The sequence below is a fragment of the Paramormyrops kingsleyae genome, chromosome 5 (assembly GCF_048594095.1).
Source record: "Paramormyrops kingsleyae isolate MSU_618 chromosome 5, PKINGS_0.4, whole genome shotgun sequence".
Lineage (NCBI taxonomy): Eukaryota > Metazoa > Chordata > Actinopteri > Osteoglossiformes > Mormyridae > Paramormyrops > Paramormyrops kingsleyae.
In genome coordinates, this window is record NC_132801.1 from 2,910,945 (window position 1) to 2,933,554 (window position 22,610).

Sequence of the window (22,610 nt, forward strand, 5' to 3'; positions counted from 1 at the left end):
TCTTGACATTGCCGACGATGCTGTGATCTTAGAGGAGTCAATGCAGGCCCTGATTGGGGCTCTCGAGAGACTGAGCGAGGAGTCTGAGTGTCTGGGATTGTGGGTGTCCTGGTTAAAGACCAAGATCCAGGCATTTAATGACTTTTTGGGCACAGCCATCAGTAGTGTGTCTGTCTGCGGGGAGAATGAGGACCATGTCGAGAGATTTACCTACATCGGCAGTGACATTCATGCAGCAGACGGATTGGAAGAGCATGGGGGGGTCATGAGGTCACTGGAAAGGGGTGTGTGGCACTCCTGATATCTTTGCAAGAGGACGAAGGTTCAAGTCTTTAGAGTCCTGATGCTCCCTGTCTTGCTGTATGGCTGTGAGACATGGACGCTGTCCAGTGAGCTGATATGAAGACTGGACTCCTTTGCTACTGTGTCTCTTCGGAGAATCCTTGGGTACCGCTGGTTTACTTTGTGTCGAATGAGCGGTTGATAGAGGAGTCCCGAATGAGGCACATTACCTGCATTGTGAGGGAGCGTCAGTTACGGCACTATGGCCATGTGGCACATTTCTCTGAGGGTGATCTGGCTCACAGGATCGTCATTGCTGAGGACCCGAGTGGCTGGACTAGGCAGAGGGGATGCCCACGTAACACCTGGCTGCGGCAGATGGATGGCTACTTCCGGAGGGTGGGACTGGACCGCTTGTCTGCCTGGGGGGTCACCAGCTGGGATCCCGAGGAGTTTTGCTGTGTGGTGGGTGCGGCAGCGCACTGCATCAGTACATGCTCCCCAACCTGTCCTGACCTGACCTGCGCTCCCTGCATCTGCTAGTGTATCGCTTGGCAGCACGTATCATGTGCATCAGTCTGAAAAGACAATACTGTATAGCTTGATCGTTAGCAACAAGCTAAGCACTGTTAACATGTGAATGTAAATGTATGCTCTCAATTGTATATGGTCTGTTATAATTTGATTGTACGGTAGGGGGCATTTGAGTAGTGATGCGCATGCTCGAAGTGTATATGTATGTGTGTGCGATAAAAGGAACGGAGATTGTTCCCAGTTCATATAGTTAATATCGTTTTGTGTGAATTTATTTTCCTCCGATATTATAATTCCTTTATTGTTAGTCTTCTCCTGATTTTTCTCACCGCTGCACCGACAGTTTTGTCGATATGCCAACAGGTTATGGGCCCAGGACTCGTGTGAGAAAATTACCGCGAAAGTTCGAGAAGACAGCATGGTAGACATGGCCGACGCACAAGCTGTTAAACCCAGGTTGAGGGAACAAACTAACCGATGGAACAGGTTAGTGTTTGACGGAGATGAAAAAAATTATGAACTATGGGAAATTCCGAGTTAATACAATTTCTAGATGATAAAAGTCTCTCCCTCGTTATGCGAGAAGCTGCAGATGACGGCAGAAAAGCGTTACAGATTTTAAGAGACTATTATGCAGGTAAGGGCAAAACACGAATAATTAGCTTATATACAGATTTGATTTTGTTACAGAAAACGCAGGGAGAAAGCGTGACTGATTATATCATTCGTGCAGAAAATGCCATTACGGCCCTACGAAACGCAGGGGAAACCTTAGGTGATGGACTTTTAATAGCAATGGTCTTAAAAGGACTGCCTGAAAAGTTCAAACCATTTGTTGCGCATGTAACGCAAGGCGACACAGGGTGTCCGAGGGGTTTTAAAAAGTATTAAAAGGTAGTAAATCACATAAGCAAAAATTAAAGCCATTAAAAAGTATTAAAAGGTATTACACGCAAATTTACGAGGTATTAAATTTTAGATTTTTTTTAACTACAAATTGTCCATTTGTGTTTTAAAGTTTATCTGCAAAATTTCTCGCAAATTATTTTAAATGTGGATTAGCTCATTACTTCATTTTTTTTTTTTTTTTTTTTTTTTTTTTATTGAGTACAAAAAGAATTGAATACAGCAAGTTGTCAAAATTACAGTATGGAAGGCTCAACACAATCCAACCATATTAGATTCCATGCAATGTGTATAACAAAATATTCCAAGAAGGAGAATCAAGTATACAGATAGGAAATAGAGACTAAACGAGAACAGTAATAATAAAAAAAGGGATCACAGCTTATATAATACAAACAGATCAAGCAAGTTTACTGCCTTTGAATTTTTCAATTTACTAAGGGCATCTGAAAAGTTTTTCAGGTCTTTTTTAAACACAAAAAACAAAGGGGTAGTTTTAAAATATCGGCATTTATGTATAAAGTATTTCGCTAATAACAGAATAATATTAATCAAATCATATAAAACAGCACACTCTTTGGTTATCCCGTATATTATCTTTTTTAAAGTTAAAGTGAAACTATCAGTAATCACACGCTTCTCTGCCATCCATTCTTGCCAAGCTTTCCAAAAAGACTGGGACGAACTACATGTAAAGAATATATGTTCTGTATCTTCATATAAATGTTTGCATAGGTAACAAGGTATATTTTCAAAATTAAATTTTGAATGCAAAAAGATATTGGAGGGATATATATCATTTAGTATTTTAAACTGCATTTCTTTTACCTTGGGGAGAATAGGGAGTTTCAAATAGGCTGTTCTAAAGTACTTAACAGTATTTTTATCAAATGTGTGGTCTAATTTATTTCTTAATATTTGACAAGGGTAGTTTGATTGAATGATAATTCGTCTTAAGTATTTATTAGTGCAGAGTTTATTTTCTATTTCAATATCACCAACATATAACAACGGAAGGACAGCAGTAATTTTGGAATAGGAAAGGTAACATCTCATTAACATTTTTATACCTGAAGGTATTGCATTAATAACAGTAAAGAATTGTTTTGGGTCACAGGCAAATCCCTGCTTTAAAGTGAATGAGTTATAGTCTAACATATTACCACTCTCATCCATTAAATCCACTACTGACCAAATATTTCTACTTACCCATTCCTCAAAAAATAGGGACTTGTTCCTATGTAGGATATATTTGTTATTCCATATCGGAGTATTGTGGGGTGTGAAATTGTGTGTGTGTGCCAATTTCCAACATAATAAGACTTGTTGGTGGAATGCTGATAGTTTCATTGGTAATTACACTTATCGAATAAAAACGCATTTTTTATTCGATTTTTGGGGACTGTAATTTAATATGTGCATACATTTAAACATTGAACATTTCAACTGAAAACATTTCAATCGTAATTTCATTGCTTAAATATTCAGTACAAAAATATTCGGCTTCCAAAATTCAGTTCCAAAAGATACGTATTTTAAAGTGCATGTTTATAATTCAACCACATGAATTCAGTTAATTTAATTTCGCCTCAAAATAAATTTCAAAAGAACAAATTCAGTTTAAAATATTCCATGTGTTTTATTCGCATCTTTATTATTCAAGCAGTAACATTCAGTCCTCTTATTTCTGCTTTACAATATTCAGTCCCGTTATTTTCGCTGTTTCAAATACGCTGCCACAATTTCAGGTTTAAAATACGGTCCGAAATTCAACCCTCTACATCCGGGACTAGCAGGATGAGCCATAGATTGCCGATAGAGTTCTCTTCGGGAACCGCAGTTAAAATGGAGCAAGCGATCAGTACAAGTACTGATTGACTTGGCAGCAGATTTTTGTTGATTGTGTTATTTATGTTTCTTGTCGTTTACTGGTCAATACGAGTTTAAATCAGCGTGATAAATTTATGATAATGACAGTCAGCGCTCTCTTTTCGCATATGCGATGCACAACTCCTAAATCAGGAATGCATGGATGAGAGCAGTTAGTCAACTGGTGCAAATCGACAAACTCATTGAAGAAAAAGCCAAACAATTAAGGCACTTGCCATGAATAGCCTAGTGGATAAAGATATGGACTTGTGACTGAAGAAGTTAAATGCAAGATGTTTTCAAAATCACAGTCACTAAATTTATTCTGTTGACCCATGTTCCCTATTTAAATTCTGTTGTACAGGCCAAAATTGTGGAACATTATAAATCTTTAAATCAGTTTGAAACTTGTTTAAAAACGGTTGCAACTCAATGCCGTGCGGGTTTTAAAAAATATTGAGAAAGTATTAAAAAAGGTATTAAAAAGTGTTAAATTTAACCTCTGGATTTCTGTATATACCCTGCGACAACACTATAACGTTTGCCGAGTTTAAAACAAGGTTGAGGAGTTATGAAGACACGGAGAAATATAGTGCTTGTGCAACAGAGGACAACGTGATGAAATTACAAGCACAAGAAAGGCCTGGTGCTCCGATGCACAGCAGACTCACAGAGACTCAACGTGCAGAAGGAGACCGCGTGATAAAGACAACGCCAAGCAGATGGCTGAGAAGGACACCGAATATAGTTTCGTTTTCAAGACAAGTGAAAACACGACGCAACCGAGAATGGAACTGAAGGGCCTGATGGTCGATACAGGCGCGACGTCACACATCATTACCGATATTAAGAAGTTTCAAGCGTTTGACAGTGATTTCCAACCGGATAAACACACCATGGAATTGGCGGACGGAACAAGAATCATAGGAGTGGCGCAACAGAGAGGTGACGCACTAGTAAAGCTGGGGGACAGCAGAGGACGACGTTGTACAGCGACGCTGACAGACGCGTTATACATTCCCTCGTATCCACAGGACATTTTTTCCGTGAAGGCAGTGGCAGCGAATGGCGCCAGGGTGATCTTCCAGAAGGGGAAAGATAAAATTAAGCTTAAAGATGGTAATGAATTTGACATTAAGGAATATAACAGACTTTATTTCTTAAACACAATTAATGATGAAAGTGATGACAATTGTAATAGTTGTCAGAGTATACAGAAGTGGCACGAGGTTCTTGGACACTGCAATTTCGACGACATTCTTAAGTTAAAATATGTTGTTGATGGCATGAATATTAAGGGTAAAGTTGATAAGTCTTCCCTTAACTGTGAAGTGTGCGTTAAGGGAAAATTCATTCAGAGTAGAAACAGAAACCCTTACAGTAGAGCTAGTGAAGCACTAGGACTAGTGCACACAGATTTAGCAGGTCCAATTGAGCCAGCATCAAGAAAAATAAAAAATAAAAAAATCATCAGTAAAAATCATTGCATATTTATGCCCCTCATAAATATGCAATGATTTTTACTGATGATTTTTCCAGTACAGTATTTGTATATTTTCTGAAAAACAAAAGTGACACTACAGCAGCTTTGGAGAAGCTCATTGCAGACACGGCAGCTTATGGTAAAATTAAATGCATACGATCTGACAATGGTACAGAGTTTGTAAATAGAGAATTTAAGTCACTACTAACCAGAAGTGGGATTAGGCATGAAACATCAGCTCCTTATTCACCACACCAAAATGGCACTGCAGAACGCCAGTGGAGAACACTTTTCGATATGGCTAGGTGCATGATCATTGAGAGTAACTTACCCAAAGACATGTGTGTGTATGCGGTACACAGCAGCAGTAGTCCGGAACCGGTGTTACTGTAGTCGTACTAAACAAACACCGTACTTTATGTTGACTGGAAAGAGGCCTAACATTTCTAGGATGCAAACATTTGGAACAGTGTGTTTTGCATACAGGCAAGACAAAAAGAAATTAGATTCTAGGTGTGAGAAGGGAGTTTTTGTTGGATACGACAAATATAGCCCCGCCTACCTAGTGTACTATCCAGATACCGGTAAGGTCCTGAAGCACAGGCTTGTGAAATTTGTTGAAAAGAGTACAGCAGTGCAGATAAATGTTGATGACTGTAGTGACGATGACATGAGGAGGAAAGCCGACACTAGACAGATCCGTAGGACCAGTGACATCCTAGAAGTCACTGAAAGAGAATCAAGTACCGACTCAGGGCAGCCAAATTTGTACAGACAGTTCTGATAGACGCTACCCCAGCAGAGAGCATAGGAAGCCAGGGTACTTGAATGACTATGAGACTGATGATAACACGGATGACCAAATACTGACCAATATTGACTATTGTTACAGGTTAATTAGTAATATACCACAGACATTTCCAGAAGCTGTAAATTCTATTCAGTCCAATAAGTGGATGGATGCTATGAAAGAGGAGATGCACTCACTGAGAGAAAATGACACGTTCACTTTGAGCACCTTACCCGAAGGTAAAAATGCAGTGGGGGGAAGGTGGGTATATATAATTAAAGACAACCCTGATGGTTCGGAGACGTACAAAGCAAGGTATGTAGCAAAAGGGTATAGTCAGGTAGCTGGAGTTGACTACAGAGAAACCTTTTCACCAACAGCTAACATGACGAGCATTAGAGTGTTAATGCAGATTGCAGCACAAAATGACATGGTGTTACATCAAATGGATGTAAAGACTGCATATTTACATGCACCGATAGACTGTGAAGTGTACATGGAACAGCCAGAAGGATTTGAAGTTGAATCAGAGAAAAATGAAAAATTGGTATACAAATTGGAGAAGTCATTGTATGGATTAAAACAATCAGGCAGAAATTGGAACAAAATGTTACACGATCACTTGTGTGAAAATGGATTCATACAAAGTCCAGCTGACCATTGTGTGTACACTAAAGAAATGAGATGTGACAAAGTAATTCTTATTATTTGGGTTGATGATTTGATAGTTGCTGCAAGTGATGAGAGTGCAATGCAAACTGTGAAAGAAATGCTGACACAGAAGTTTAAAATAAAAGACCTCGGAAAACTGGGACATTTCTTGGGTATAGATGTTGAATTAGGAGACGGTTTTGTAAAGATGAGCCAAAAGAGATATATTCAGAAACTCTTAGGAAAGTTTGAAATGACAGAATCAATAATCCAGACTAACACCATGTGAGCAGAAACTGAATTATACTGAAGATGATGTGTTTGTTGATTCCAGGAAATTCAGGGAGTTAGTTGGAAGTTTAATTTATGTGACAACTTGTACCAGACCAGACTTAAGTTTTATAGTCAGCAAATTGTCACAGTACCTGTCTAACCCCTGTGATCAACATTGGGTGACAGCAAAACATGTGTTACGATATTTAAAAGGCACAGTTGGTTATGGAATGTGTTACAGAAAGTGTAAGAATAACCTAAAACTGCAGGCCTATAGTGACGCAGGTTGGGCAGCAGATTCAAATGACAGACGGAGCATGACTGGATATTGTTTCAGTTTGAGTGAAACTGGAGGTTTGATTTCATGGAAAACAAAGAAACAATCTACAGTTGCTCTGTCCACATGTGAGGCTGAGTAAATGGCACTTACTGACACGACACAGGAGAGTGTGTACCTTACTCAGCTATTACATACAATAGATGAGGAAACGTGTTATGCACCAGTGAAAATTTATGAAGATAATCAAGGTGCAATTGCCCTAGCAAAGAACCCTGTAAGCAGGCAGAGGTGTAAACACATAGATATCAAATGCCACTACATCAGATCCATGTTAAATGAAGGAAAAATTACACTGGACTATTGTCCAACAGACGAGATGGTTGCTGACCTTATCACAAAACCTGCAGCAAAGGTGAAGTTAGGAAAGTTTAAGGGATTTATTTTTGGTATGTAAATTCATGTGTTGATTATTATGGTAGACGGTACAGTGATAATACTGTAAGAACATGTTTAAGTTAGCAATGTGAGAGCAATTGGGGGTGTTAACATGTGAATGTAAATGTATGCTCTCAATTGTATATGGTCTGTCATAATTTGATTGTACGGTAGGGGGCATTTGAGTAGTGATGCGCATGCTCGAAGTGTATATAAGTGTATATGTATGTGTGTGCGATAAAAGGAACGGAGATTGTTCCCAGTTCATATAGTTAATAACGTGTTGTGTGAATTTATTTTCCCTCCGAAATTATAATTCCTTCATTGTTAGTCTTCTCCTGATTTTTCTCACCGCTGCACCGACAGTTTTGTTGATATGCCAACAGTACCTATCGGGTACCTACACCGTAAAAAGCGGCAATATTCATAAATTACACTCTATATATTATAGCCTAAGCCGTGGTAAAGTGAAGAAACCGAAAAACAATCAGCCAAAAAGTCCATAATTCGCACGATCTACGCAAGTAACCATCAAACTTCCAACCTCTGACCCTAAAGGCAGCATCAAGCATTTCCACTTAATAAATTCTCTGATCTCTAGAAAAGATTTCATGAGCTTATTGTTTAAAATCTCGAACGGGGATTTGTGATTTCACCTTCACATTCTGTCATTTTCATCAGAGAAGGAAGAGGCAGAAAGAAAACAGCATGGGCTTGAGTTGCACAAAGCAGCAGGGACTGAAGAAAGAAAAGCTTCAGGGCCCAAAGAAAAAGCCCGCTCACCTCAGAGTGTGGAGGAAGCTGAGAAAGCTTGGAAAAAACAATAAAGCTGTGCTCAGCATGGATGAAGCCAGCGGTGTCTTGGCCAAGGGCACAGAGAATCAGAGCCCAGGTCCTAAAAGCACCAAATCAGGAAGTGAATTGGTGAAACTGATCCCAGAACAAAATGAAGCTCCAAAGACAGACATTAAACCTGTCGAGGACAGGGAGAGGAGCGAAGGACAGGAGCCTACTGGGGAGGACCAAGAGATGGGCAAACCAGTACAAGGGCTACCTGTAAAGGACATGAAGAAGGATGGAGGAGGACAGGAGCCTACTGGGGAGGTCCAGGAGATGGGCAAACCAGTACAACGGCTACCTGTAGAGGACATGGAGAAGGGTGGAAAAGGACAGGAGCCTACTGGGGAGGTCCAGGAGATGGGCAAACCAGTACAAGGGCTACCTGTAGAGGACATGGAGAAGGATGGAGGAGGGCAGGGGCTACTTGTGGATGACCCAGACTTGGGCGGAGGAGGACATGGGTCATCTGAGGAGGATCCGGACTGGGGCGGACAAGGACAGGGGCCACCAGACCAAAAGCCATCTACCACCAAATGGCATAGATTCTTCCGGCTTCTACAGTCTATGTTCAATGCACTTATCGTTCTGGCTGTAGATACTGGTGAAGGTCTTTTGGACCTCATGTATTGGCTAATATATTATATGAGTTTTGTATATATACAAGTATTAGTATTTTTACTTTTAATAAATTAATGTTTATTCCATAATAAATTAATGTTTATTTTAATTCCCTGTCATTAACTTGTTTTTTTTTCTTCAGTTCAAGTGTCTGTTGGGCACTTTGTAAACCCTGTGGTGTTATATAAATAAATATTGATATATGTGAAATGCCAAGCTGCCCCCAGGGCTTGGTTATGAGGTCGGCAAAAACAGTTACTTCCTCTCAAAAGAGGAAAAAGCAGTAACACTTTACTTGAGGGGGCACAGATACTTAGCAGTAACTCGGTTATTATTACTGTACATCATAATATCTTTCATTTGGGAAAGTACAGTACTGTACAGTACTTTAAAAATAAAGTACTGATTTTAAATGTCAACCAGCAATCCTGTATTGGTATAAACAATATAATGTCAAATGCCTTATATGGCTTGTGATGTCGGCACATTATGTAATGGTGGAAGACATCACTGATTGGTCAATGAAGTTCTAGAACTTCTAGTTCTGTTTCCTATATAAAGGGTGATTTCACCTTCACATGACAGTCTTGGCGACAATTTCAGAGCAGACACTCCTGAAAAATCGACTTGGCTTCTTTTCACCCACATTACATTTTCATCAGAGAAGGAAGAGGCAGAAAGAAAACAGCATGGGCTTGAGTTGCACAAAGCAGCAGGGACTGAAGAAAGAAAAGCTTCAGGGCCCAAAGAAAAAGCCCGCTCACCTCAGAGTGTGGAGGAAGCTGAGAAAGCTTGGCAAAAAAGATAAAGCTGTGCTCAGCATGGATGAAGCCAGCGGTGTCTTGGCCAAGGGCACAGAGAATCAGAGCCCAGGTCCTAAAAGCACCAAATCAGGAAGTGAATTGGTGAAACTGGCCCCAGAACAAACTGAAGCTCCAAAGACAGACATTAAACCTGTCGAGGACAGGGAGAGGAGCGAAGGACAGGAGCCTACTGGGGAGGACCAAGAGATGGTCAAACCAGTACAAGGGCTACCTAAACAGGACATGGAGAAGGATGGAGGAATACAGGAGCCTACTGGGGAGACCCAGAATGTAGGCGAACAAAAGCAAGGTCCACCTGTAGAGGATATGGAGAAGGGTGGAAAAGGACAGGAGCCTACTGGGAAGGTCCAGGAGATGGGCAAACCAGTACAAGGGCTACATGTAGAGGTCATGGAGAAGGATGAAGGAGGGCAGGGGCTACTTGTGGATGACCCAGACTTGGGCGGAGGAGGACATGGGTCATTTGAGGAGGACCCGGACTGGGGCGGACAAGGACAGGGGCCACCAGACCAAAAGCCATCTACCACCAAATGGCATAGATTCTTCCGGCTTCTACAGTCTATGTTCAATGCACTTATCATTCTGGCTGTAGATACTGGTGAAGGTCTTTTGGACCTCATGTATTGGCTAATATATTATATGAGTTTTGTATATATAGAAGTATTAGTATTTTTACTTTTTTACATCCTATAATTAATTACTTATTACTTATTATAATAATCTAAGATAATCAGTTATTTTAATAAATTATTTTTTGCAAATACTTTCTCACTTCTTTTGTGTTTATTTTAATTCCCTGTCATTAACTTGTTTTTTTTTCTTCAGTTCAAGTGTCTGTTGGGCACTTTGTAAACCCTGTGGTGTTATATAAATAAATATTGATATATGTGTAATGCCAAGCTGCCCCCAGGGCTTGGTTATGAGGTCGGCAAAAACAGTTACTTCCTCTCAGAAGAGGAAAAAGCAGTAACACTTTACTTGAGGGGGCACAGATACTTAGCAGTAACTCGGTTATTATTACTGAAGTACAAATCATGCACAAATGCTGTAGCTACTGGAGATGAAAGATGCATCAATTTTCATTAATGATGAACAAGCATGAGTTGAGCACTTGACTTGTGTTATTTATTATTTGTTCCTCCAGTAGTTTGCAAAGGTTTGCAGAATTAACTGATATACAGTAGCACCCCCCAGTCTAACCGGCAATGTTACTCAATGCTGACCAGGCCGGAGTAGCTCAGTTGGGAGCGCGTTAGCCTGATGATCTCATGGCTGTTGGTTCAATCCCAGGTTCTTGCAGTACTCAGCGCAGATGCTGGTGCAGACAGCTGGGCTGGCTTTGGCCTTCATCAGCACACTGCACAAATCCTTGTCACTGTTGTACAATAAGGCTGGCTAGCGGTGGTGCAGTGATTGGTGCAGTGATTGCTTCACGCCTCTGGGACCTGGGCTCAAGTTTCCGACAGGGTTCCATGCGTGTGGCGTTTGCATGTTCTCCCCGTGTCATCATGGGGTTTCCTCCAGGTATACAAATTAAGGGTGGCTAATGCAGCCAAGTGTTTTGGGTAAACATAGGACAGGACTATTCAAATCACAGTCCTCAACATCTGAACCCTGAACCCATCCTCAGTGATTTTGAAGGGAAATGTTATGCGTCTGAATGACTTTGCTTTTATATGAGGTTACTGACAAATACTGTGTCTTTAAAAATAATGGTAAGCAACTGGTACCAATAGTGTACAATTTCAGCTAAGAGAAAAACTTCTCACCTAGATCAATGGTTTAAACATCAAAGGAGAGGCCTTTTGAAATAAAATTCCAAATACATACTTAACTTTCCTGTCATTTTCCAAGGCTTTATTGATTAGTTCTGTTATCTCACAGACCTTGACACTTGCAATCTTGTTACATCGAAGAACCTGTAAAATTACGCATTTACATTTTGCCAAAGTACTGCAGCGCACATCAGATTTAACAAAATAAGCCACAGAACCACAGATATTACTAACATGCAGCTTCATATATTTTCATGAAAAGCAACACCGTGGACACTTCCTTAATCAAATATTTACATACAATGTGCATCATCTGTTGGTGGAGGAACTGAACAAGATGCAGATGGTACAGGGATTTCTACTATTTAAGGTAAGTGCAAGACCCTGAAGATGACATGACAGTTCAGTGATACTCACGATGGTCACCTCTTCTCCCTGAATTCCGACGTCTGGTCGTCGGAAGTGGCACAGTGCTGTGATAGCCTCGATGCTCGCTGCATCCATGATATTGCCATCATGGTTCAACACATGCACATCTATCCTTATCTTCCATACCTGAAAACAAGCAAACTCATACTCCTAACCCTTCAGGATTTTTGTTGTTTCTCTGCTGTTATAACTGCTAGAGGAGGTTACTTTGATGAATCAAAGATATGACATTTTCTTGCTAATAAAGGTAATCAAATGGTGTACATTTATTTTTTAGCAAAGAATATTAAGTGTATTTTTAATAAATGTAGATGCTGAAGATGTAGATGTGCCCTGCCACATCTACAGATTAGGGGTTGCACCGACTAGTCGACTAGTCGACTGGTCGACCTTAATACTCTGTCATGACGCTTTTTGATTGAAGTCGACTAGTCGCGCTGCGTGGATCATGTGATTTTGACGTGAAAAACATGGCAGCCTTACACGACACGTCACACGTGCACCGATCAGGAACCTAGTGGGTCATTTCAGAAAAGCAGCGGCATATTAGCAAAAGCTACTTAGCTGTTCCAGCTACCAGCACCCCAAGCGAGAGAATCTTTTCACTCGCTGGGAATACAATTACGCGACAGCGTGCGAGCCTGCATCCAGCCCATGTCAACGCCCTCATTTTCTTGCACGCAAACCAGGATAAAAAAGTAAATTATGTGACTGAGCAGGACTCTGACAGTGAGTAGGCTTATAGCCTTTCTCGTTCGAGAGTTATGAAATCACTTCATATGAATTAGTGTTCTGTTCTGACGACGGTATGCATTACTTTTGCATAAACTATTTGTCGTTTTTATATTTTTAGTAAGTGCAGTGTTTATTGTGTTGACTGTGCATTTGTTGGCACTAAAATTAGCCAGTGCTGTTGCATTGTTTTTGCAATGTGTTATGAGCTGTCTAACAGCATTTGTATATTTTGTTCCTGTCAATAAATTACAAATTGTGGCATGTTGCAAAACTTTTGCATCGTTTTAATGATGACGTCACCAGCGACTAGTCGACGTCGACTGGACTTCAATCACATAAAAGTCGACTTTAAAAAATCTAAAGTCGTTCAACCACTACTACAGATGAACTTAAAACACCTGAGTTTCCTAATGTGTTCTCAGCTTGTTATAACTCTAGGCAAAGGGGGGTAGCAATTTTAATACATAGAAATGTTAATTTCACAGTACTCAACACAATTATAGATCCAGAGGGTAGATTTATAATCATTAAATTATCTATACTTAACAAAAAGTTATGTATTGTTAGTATACTGTATATGGTCCAAATGTTGATAACCCTTCATTCTTCCACGTTTTCTTTACCGCACTCTCTGAACACCTAGATAGCGCACTCGTTCTTGGGGGCGACCTCAACTTCGCACTAAATAAAGAAATGGACGGGCTCAGTACAGCTGCTCAGCGCAATTGGGAATCCATAAATATAGTTAAGCAGTACATGAGCGACTATGGTCTTCGCGATGCATGGCGTTCTCTTCACCCCAACCGTAGGGAATATACTTTCTTCTCACACGTCCATCACTCGTACTCCCGTCTGGATTATTTCCTAGTCAGCAGCTCACTGCTGAGTGACATTTCAGACACTGAGATACACCCTATAGCAGTCAGCGATCATGCTCCTGTATCTTTAACCCTAATAAATAAGAAGGCCATTCCACCAATTAGAAACTGGAGATTTAATACATCTTTGCTTAAAGATGGAGATTTTACTATTTCAAAAAAGAGTGGGCTTTATATTTAGACTATAATGACCTGCCTGGAACATCAGCATCTATTCTCTGGGAAGCAGGCAAAGCTGTGATGAGAGGTAAAATAATCTCATTCTCATCACATAAAAAGAAAAGAGAAAACAAGTATATTCAGGAATTAGAAGAAACCATAAAATCCTTAGAAGAAGCCTATATATCATCCCCGGAACAGGAAATACTTAAAAGCAAAATTAGAATTAAATGAAATTATTAATAAAAGAACTCAATTCTTAGCACAAAGACTTCGATGGCAAAATTATGAACATGGTAACAAATCAGGTAAATTTCTAGCAAACCAGTTAAAAATAAATAAAGAGAAAACAACTATATGTGCTGTTAAAGACTTAACCGGGGATACAGTATATGACCCTGATAGAACAAACAACACTTTCAGGGACTTTTACAAATCTTTATACTCACCACAGATAAACCCATCTAAAGACGAAATTGACCAGTTTCTTGATAGTATAACCCTTCCGAAATGATCAGATAATCAAACGATGGCACTGGATTCTCCGCTGACACCAAGTGAACTCCAGGAAGCTTTGAACAGTATGCCCAATAATAAGGCTCCAGGCCCCGATGGATTTCCAGCAGAATTCTATAAAGAATTCTGGGCAATTCTGTCACCAACATTCTACAGAATGTTGCAGGAAACCAAGGAAAATGGTAGACTACCACCAAATATGAATTCTGCCAACATTAGTCTCTTGTTAAAACCAGGCAAAGAACCTATATTGCCTGCCAGCTATCGTCCAATATCCCTTATTAATGTTGACCTTAAAATAATCTGCAAAGTTGCATAAGCTGGTTAAAAATATTATATAGTTCCCCAACAGCATGTGTTAGGACAAATGACCAAACATCCTCTAGCTTCTGTCTCAAGAGGGGCACCAGGCAGGGATGCCCTCTCTCCCCCTCACTGTTTGCAATTTTTATTGAACCACTAGCAGCAGCAATTAGACAGGCTATAGTGATTAAAGGCATTAAATGCAAGAATGTAGAACATAAGGTCAGTCTTTATGTGGATGATGTGTTACTCTTTCTCCAGCATTCACAAACCACTCTCTCTCAGGTAATTACATTAATAAACTCTTTCTCAAGAGTCTCAGATTATTCAATAAACTGGTTAAAATCTACAGTTCTTCCAATTAACTGCTCCTTTCAGAACTCTTCCTCCACTCCACTGCAATCTGGGGATATTAAATATTTAGGTATTAATGTTCCACTTAGGCTGGCAGATTTAACTAAATTAAACCACATCCCACTTTTAAAGAAGGTAGAGGATGAGCTGGTTAGATGGAAGTCCCTGCCCATATCACTCATGGGAAGGGTTGCATCAATAAAAATGATGGTGTTACCAAGAATTAATTATTTATTTGCAATGATTCCAAGTAAACCATCACCTGACTGGTTTAGATCCCTGCACTCCGCCATCTCTAAATTCCTTTGGAAAGATAAACCACCGCGTATTAGCTTAAAAACGCTGCAAAGGACCAAGGACAAAGGAGGACTAGATCTGCCTAACTTTCACCACTACTTCTTAGCCAACAGGCTTCAAAACATCTCAGGGTGGCTAAAACATACCCTCTTAGATGAACCTTGGCTAGACGTAGAACAGGCTCTATGCAATAACATAGAGATTTCGGATCTACCATTCATTAGCTCAAACATTAAACGACACGAATGCTTCAAAAGCATCAGTATCAGCTCTTCTCTGACAGCATGGTGGGAGTTTCTAAGAACGACTGAGTCTTCATTAATCCCATGCAAACGTACTCCCATCTGGAACAACCCTGACATACTATACTAAACAATAATATGATAAATTTCCCGGATTGGAGTTGTAAAGGTATTAAATACTTGGAACATATATTCGAAGAAATACACTTTATCCCCTTTGACTTATTAGTTAAAAGACATGGGATTAACAAGAATAGATTTTTAGAATATCACCAAGTTAAATCTATAGTAAAAAGGAAATTCAAGTCTAATCAAATCAAATTACAAATACCACCAATTGTGGCAGAATTCCTTAATCTCAAAACCCCCAAATTACTGTCTAAAATATACAGGACACTTTCCAAAATGGATGAATCAATATCCCTTCCTGTTGCAAAATGGGAGGCAGATTTATCAATCAGCTGGGACCACAATTTCTGGTCTAAGACATGTTTAAAAACCTTTGAACTGATTAGAAGTCCCAATTTACAATTAATACAATACAAAAATCCTGCATAGAGTGCACTATACAGGGCATCGGATGTTCAGGATGGGTTTTACGTCTTGCTGCCAATAATTAAACAGAAGAGATAGTTCGGGGTTTAATCACCAGATGGCTTTTATTACACCCGTACTACTACACCCTCGCACTGCCCACCGTGCACATCGCCCCGTTTACTCCTCATATACACGGTGGAAGCGCGGACACACATACACACACCATGCACAACAATAACCATTAACCACTATACATGACATAACACACAGCACATTTAATTCAATACTTTATTGTAAATAATGTAGTGTGTGTGTGTGTGTGTGTGTGTGCCCGCGCGCGCGCGCAAGTCAACCTGTCTGCGTGGCGCGCGCCGTTCAGTCACGTGACAGCCGGGAGCGCCAATCGAGAGCAGCAGCGCGAACACAGACACCGCAGTACATTTGGGAGAGAAATGCTAACTGAAGTATCGATCTCATTAAACTGGTATTGATCAATATCAACACCAACATTATTATCGATATTATCCATGCTTGGATCGATCCGCCCACCACTACCCACCAATATGAGTCACAATCAAAGCACAGCTCATCGTCCTGGTTTGCTCATTAAACATAAGAAAACAATTACTAACCTATCCAAGGCCGGCATTTCTTTATGGCAACCGAGTTCATTGCAATATTCACTCATATAGTACAGGCCAACACGTACATTTAATTCTCATTTAAAAAAATACACTCCTTTACCATTTTCTCTCTTACGGAGCTAGAATAAACGTATAATCCCTTTAGTCTACAAAATCACTGAATATATACAACTTATAAGAGTAGTTTTCTGGGGAAAAAAATCCATACGTTTTAAAAAAAGAAATGTCAGGGAGTTAAAAAGTAGAAGTTTTATTTCGCTGCAGTATGTTACTATGCAGGGATTACCAAAAATGTACCTATCGGGTACCTACACCGTAAAAAGCGGCAATATTAATAAATTACACTCTATATATATTATTTTTAGCCTAAGCAGTGGTAAAGTAAAGAAAAGAAACCGAAAAACCTAGAGGGAAAAACACACAATCAGCCAAAAAGTCCATCATTCGCACGATCTACGCAAGTAACCATCAAACTTCCAACCTCTGACCCTATAGGCAGCATCAAACATTTCCACTTAATAAATTCTCTGATCTCTAGAAAAGATTTCACGAGCTGATTTTTTAAAATCTCGAACGGCACGCGTTGACGTAGCGAATTTATTTCGAAAAAAATGCAAGAGACTTACGAAACTGTCAGGAACAAGAGGAGACATAAACTGAGGCGCCGAAGTCACCAGACTCGGCTCCGCGTCGCTGCCACACCCCGTAACGCCCACGAATGTTACTCGCAGCAGTGTACGGTCACTTCGTATGGTCCTCGGGGGGTGGGCTTGGAAAAAAGGGCACAAAGAAGCCCAGCAAACAAGGGACAGACGGAGGATGTCCCCCGGATGGCCGCATCAAGCCTTCTTTTACTATGAAAAAAGAAATCCTTCAAAAAAGTTTTTATGATAGCTTGTTCTTAGGGACAGCATTTAAATATTCATAAAATAACTGCCCGGATGGCTGCTATCTACAACACGTAACAACACCACCGGGTCCCTAAAAGAAAACCAAATTACTACAGTCCATGTCCACCAGTGCTGTGCAATTTATTGTGTTTCTCCCGCTAACATAAACCTACACATATAGGAAATAAAAGTCAAACCATAACTCCAGGGGTAAGCCACGCCAAAATAACAAACATAATCCCAAAATGTCTCCACCCCAACACACACTCTATACTGACCTAACCAAAAGAAAGAAAAGAAAAGAAAAGAAAAGACATGCATCTGCCCTATCTCCCTAACTACACAAAAACAAGAACAAAGGAGAAGTACAAATGAGATGGCGCTTACCCCCTTCCAACAATGATGGGCAAAAACTAACAAAGTACAATACAACACAAATATGTGCACAGTGTCACAGGCCAACGCTGGGGAAAACCCTCACAACACAATAGGCATAATGTACCAAAGCACAACAGAGAAAACAAGCACAATCCTCTCTCCTCGGTCTTCTTCTTCTGACCTTTATCATCTCTCTCTGGACTTCCTTCCACCACGCCTCCAGATGTCATATCGCCCCCTACAGGACAGGAGAGGAACAGGTATCGAGGAAAAGAAGGAAAGAAAATAACGGGCAAGCCCGTAACACCTCCCCACCAAAAACGGAACTGCTCGCAGTTTACTGTCCATATACCCGTGATAGGGCATCAGCAACAAGATTCTCAGTCCCCTTTTTGTGCACAATTGACAAGTTAAATGGTTGCAGAAACAGCGCCCAGCGCATCAAACGTTGGTTTTTATTATTCCAGGTCGCGGATGTTTCCGGATTCCAGGTAAGTAGGTGGATAGGTGTCCAGGTAAGTACATTATTGTTTTATTTTTATGCAGCTAAATGATGCTTCCAAGGGGATGGGGGAAGCGGGCGGGCACCGTGTGACAGCATGGTGGCACGGGCAAGGTTAGGTTTTAGAGTTGGGGTTGGGGGAGAGGGTCTTAGGGTTAGGGAAGGGGATTTAGGGTTAAGGTTAGGGGTGGGGTAGGGGTTTGGGGTTAGGAAACAACCCCAAGGAGGCACTGGCCTACTACATGCTGTCTGGTGCCCACCCCTGTCCCTCCCATCCCCTGGCATCGCTGCCAAAAATTGCCTGCTAGGCCTCAAATTGATACATACCCTTACTCCCCACTAGGGCTTGTGAAAGTCTCCACGACTTATCAGGGTAAGTATATGGGACACAGAGTTGTAACTAATACCAACTAGGCTTATATATCATCCCCACTAGGGTTTAAACAAATTGTTACAAGAGCTATCCATCCAGGGTATCCTTTAGAGTGCCTCACTAGGCCTAAGTAATCCCTCACTAGGGTTAGAAATAAAACTGTGGACCATGTCAGGTCTCTGATAAGTCGTGGAGACTTTCACAAGCCCTAGTGGGGAGTAAGGGTATGTATCAATTTGAGGCCTAGCAGGCAATTTTTGGCAGCGATGCCAGGGGATGGGAGGGACAGGGGTGGGCACCAGACAGCATGTAGTAGGCCAGTGCCTAGACTGTGCATCAGACTGATGTTGAGGAGACATTCAAGCCATTTATTGCAGATGGGTTTTTATCGGTTTCTGAAGCTGAGGTACCTGTTGCTGTTAGGATACTGCGGGACACTGGGGCAGCCCAGTCATTTGTGTTGGACAAAGTTCTTGACTTCACTGATAAGTCCTTTTGTGGTTCACATGTGGTTGTGCGAGGTATTGGTTTGAATCTATTAAGGGTGCCCTTGCATCAGGCCTTTCTTACTTCATCTTTGTTTTCTGGGTTCACTCGGTTGGGAGTTCTGAGTGAGTTCCCTGTCAAGGGTGTTGACATAATTTTGGGAAACGATGTGGCTGGTGGGAAAGTGTTTCCCCTGCCAGAGGTTATTACAATCCCGGTTAGGGCTAATGATGGTCTAACAAGGGAGTACCCCTCTGTTTTCCCCACTTGTGTGTTGACCCGTGCTCAAGCAAGGAAGTATGGTGATGATCTGGAGTTGTCCAGTGTATTCGATGCAACTGAAAAAAATGCTTTGGATCGTGGGAACAGGCCAGTTGTGGACTCACAAGGTTCTAAGGGACAGGTGAAGACTACTGTCCAGGAGCTGTTTACAGGATCTTTGGCATTGCCTGTTCGGAGAGAGGAATTCTGTAAGGCCCAAAGAGAGGACCAAACCATCTTGCGCCTCTTCTCATCAGTAGTGGAACAGGACAAATTAGATGAGTGTCCATGTGGATATTATGTGCTTGATGGTTTGCTGTGTAGGAAGTGGACCCCTCTCCGTGGTGTTGTTGGTGAAAGTGTTCACCAGATTGTTGTACCTGCTGTTTCTAGGCGCTATGTGTTGGAACTGGCGCATGATCATGTGATGTCAGGTCATTTAGGTATTAACAAGACCTACCAGCGCATCCTTCATCATTTCTTTTGGCCTGGGCTGAAGGCTGATGTGGTTAATTATTGTAAGACATGTCATGCATGTCAAGTGGTGGGAAAACCTAACCAGGTCATCCCTAAGGCTCCTCTCCATCCCATACCTGTTGTGGGAGAGCCATTTGATCGTTTGCTGATTGATTGTGTGGGACCTCTCCCGAAAACGTAATCTGGAAAGCAATACATACTTACAATAATGTGCATGATTACAAGATTTCCTGAGGCGGTTCCGTTGCGGACAATCACTGCCAAGTCTGTTTCCCGAGCTATACTGCAGTTTTGCTCTATGTTTGGGTTACCAAAGATCATTCAGTCCGACCAAGGTTCTAATTTTACATGAAAATTGTTCGCTCAGATACTACAAACCTTAAAGATTGAGCATGTGACATCTTCTGCGTTTCACCCACAGTCACAAGGGGCTCTGGAGAGATTCCATCAGACTCTAAAAACCCGGCTACGGATTTTTTGTCTGGAGTGTGGACGTGAGTGGGATGAGGGGTTGCCTCTGCTTATGTTTGCAATGCGCGAAATGGTGCAGGAATCAACTGGTTTTAGCCCAGCAGAGCTGGTATTTGGGCACTCTGTGCGGGGCCCATTAAAGCTTTTTAAAGACCAGTTGTTGGCGGAAAAGCCAGTTCAGATGGATGTTCTTTCTTATGTGGAGAAATTTCGGGACAGGTTACAGGCTGCATGTGAGGCTGCTAACCAGGCTCTTTTGTCCTCTCAAAAGAGGATGAAGAGACGGTATGATCAGCGTGCTGTTGTTCGTGAATTTCATCCAGGTGACCAAGTATTGGTGTTGTTACCCTCCTCTGGTTCCTCTCTTCACACAAGGTTCTCCGGTCCTTATTTGGTTAGAACTAGGATTAGCCCTACAAATTATGTGATCTCCACTCCTGATAGGAAACGAAAAACCAGAACATGCCATGTTAACATGTTGAAATTATATTCTACTCGTACTGCTGCTGTGATGTCAGAGACTGCCCAGCCTGTCCTTGCTATGTCAATGTTGCACAGTGATACTGAGGATCACAGAGATGTGCCTTGTGAGGTCTCTGTTTTAACTGCCAGAATGAAAAATACTGAGATGCTGGACAACCTAGACCAGTTGTTGGCTCATTTATCAGCAGAACAGTGTGAGGATGTGAGAAACTTAGTGAATAGTTTCCCTGATCTATTTACTGATGTGCCACGTCAGACCACAGTTCTTAAACATGATATTGTTGTGTCCATTACATCTCCAGTTAAACAGAATTTTTACCGTGTGAATCCACATAAGCGTCAGATCATGTCCATAGAAGTGGATTATCTGTTAGAAAATGGATTGGCTGTGCAGAGCCAGAGCCCTTGGAGCTCCCCTTGTTTACTGGTGCCTAAGCCCGTAACATTTGCTTTTAAGGATTTTGAGTCAGATTTCAAACTTGCGGCCTCCGGCAGTGTTTATTACCCCCGTTGCCATGAAGACACTATATCGCTGCAGCTGCTGAGTCAGGCGACCTGCGCGTGTCGACTGCGGCCTTCGAAAAACTCCCCACCCCCCCCAAAAAATTAAATAAAATAGAATAAACAAATTTTCGTTTCATTTATTACGCGACCCCGCCATGTGTCAAAACCGTGATGAGGAACGTCGAGATGCAGCCTGAATAAATCAGTCAAACATCATAATATCTTTCATTTGGGAAAGTACAGTACTGTACAGTACTTTAAAAATAAAGTACTGATTTTAAATGTCAACCAGCAATCCTGTTTTGGTATAAACAATATAATGTCAAATGCCTTATATGGCTTGTGATGTCGGCACATTATGTAATGGTGGAAGACATCACTGATTGGTCAATGAAGTTCTAGAACTTCTAGTTCTGTTTCCTATATAAAGGGTGATTTCAGCTTCACATGACAGTCTTGGCGACAATTTCAGAGCAGACACTCCTGAAAAATCGACTTGGCTTCTTTTCACCCACATTACATTTTCATCAGAGAAGGAAGAGGCAGAAAGAAAACAGCATGGGCTTGAGTTGCACAAAGCAGCAGGGACTGAAGAAAGAAAAGCTTCAGGGCCCAAAGAAAAAGCCCGCTCACCTCAGAGTGTGGAGGAAGCTGAGAAAGCTTGGCAAAAAAGATAAAGCTGTGCTCAGCATGGATGAAGCCAGCGGTGTCTTGGCCAAGGGCACAGAGAATCAGAGCCCAGGTCCTAAAAGCACCAAATCAGGAAGTGAATTGGTGAAACTGGCCCCAGAACAAACTGAAGCTCCAAAGACAGACATTAAACCTGTCGAGGACAGGGAGAGGAGCGAAGGACAGGAGCCTACTGGGGAGGACCAAGAGATGGTCAAACCAGTACAAGGGCTACCTAAACAGGACATGGAGAAGGATGGAGGAATACAGGAGCCTACTGGGGAGACCCAGAATGTAGGCGAACAAAAGCAAGGTCCACCTGTAGAGGATATGGAGAAGGGTGGAAAAGGACAGGAGCCTACTGGGAAGGTCCAGGAGATGGGCAAACCAGTACAAGGGCTACATGTAGAGGTCATGGAGAAGGATGAAGGAGGGCAGGGGCTACTTGTGGATGACCCAGAC

The 22,610-nt window shown here is 41.4% G+C and overlaps 2 long non-coding RNA genes across 3 annotated transcripts in view; one reads left to right on the plus strand and one right to left on the minus strand.

Annotated features, from left to right (window-relative positions):
- Positions 1 to 10,553, plus strand: LOC140590821 (uncharacterized). The gene is made up of 2 exons (XR_011991662.1): positions 1 to 1,302; positions 8,185 to 10,553. It is a non-coding gene; the product is annotated as an uncharacterized lncRNA (long non-coding RNA).
- Positions 10,550 to 22,610, minus strand: part of LOC140590820 (uncharacterized) — a 19,327-nt gene continuing 7,266 nt past the window's right edge. Inside the window, exons 3-5 of one of the 2 annotated variants that reach the window (XR_011991661.1) lie at positions 17,281 to 18,160; positions 11,978 to 12,115; positions 10,552 to 11,704 (exon numbers count right to left, since the gene is read on the minus strand). This is a non-coding gene — a long non-coding RNA (uncharacterized lncRNA). Of the gene's footprint in view, positions 12,116 to 17,280; positions 18,161 to 22,610 lie in introns of both variants that reach the window. The other variant, XR_011991660.1, reaches the window with a different exon arrangement.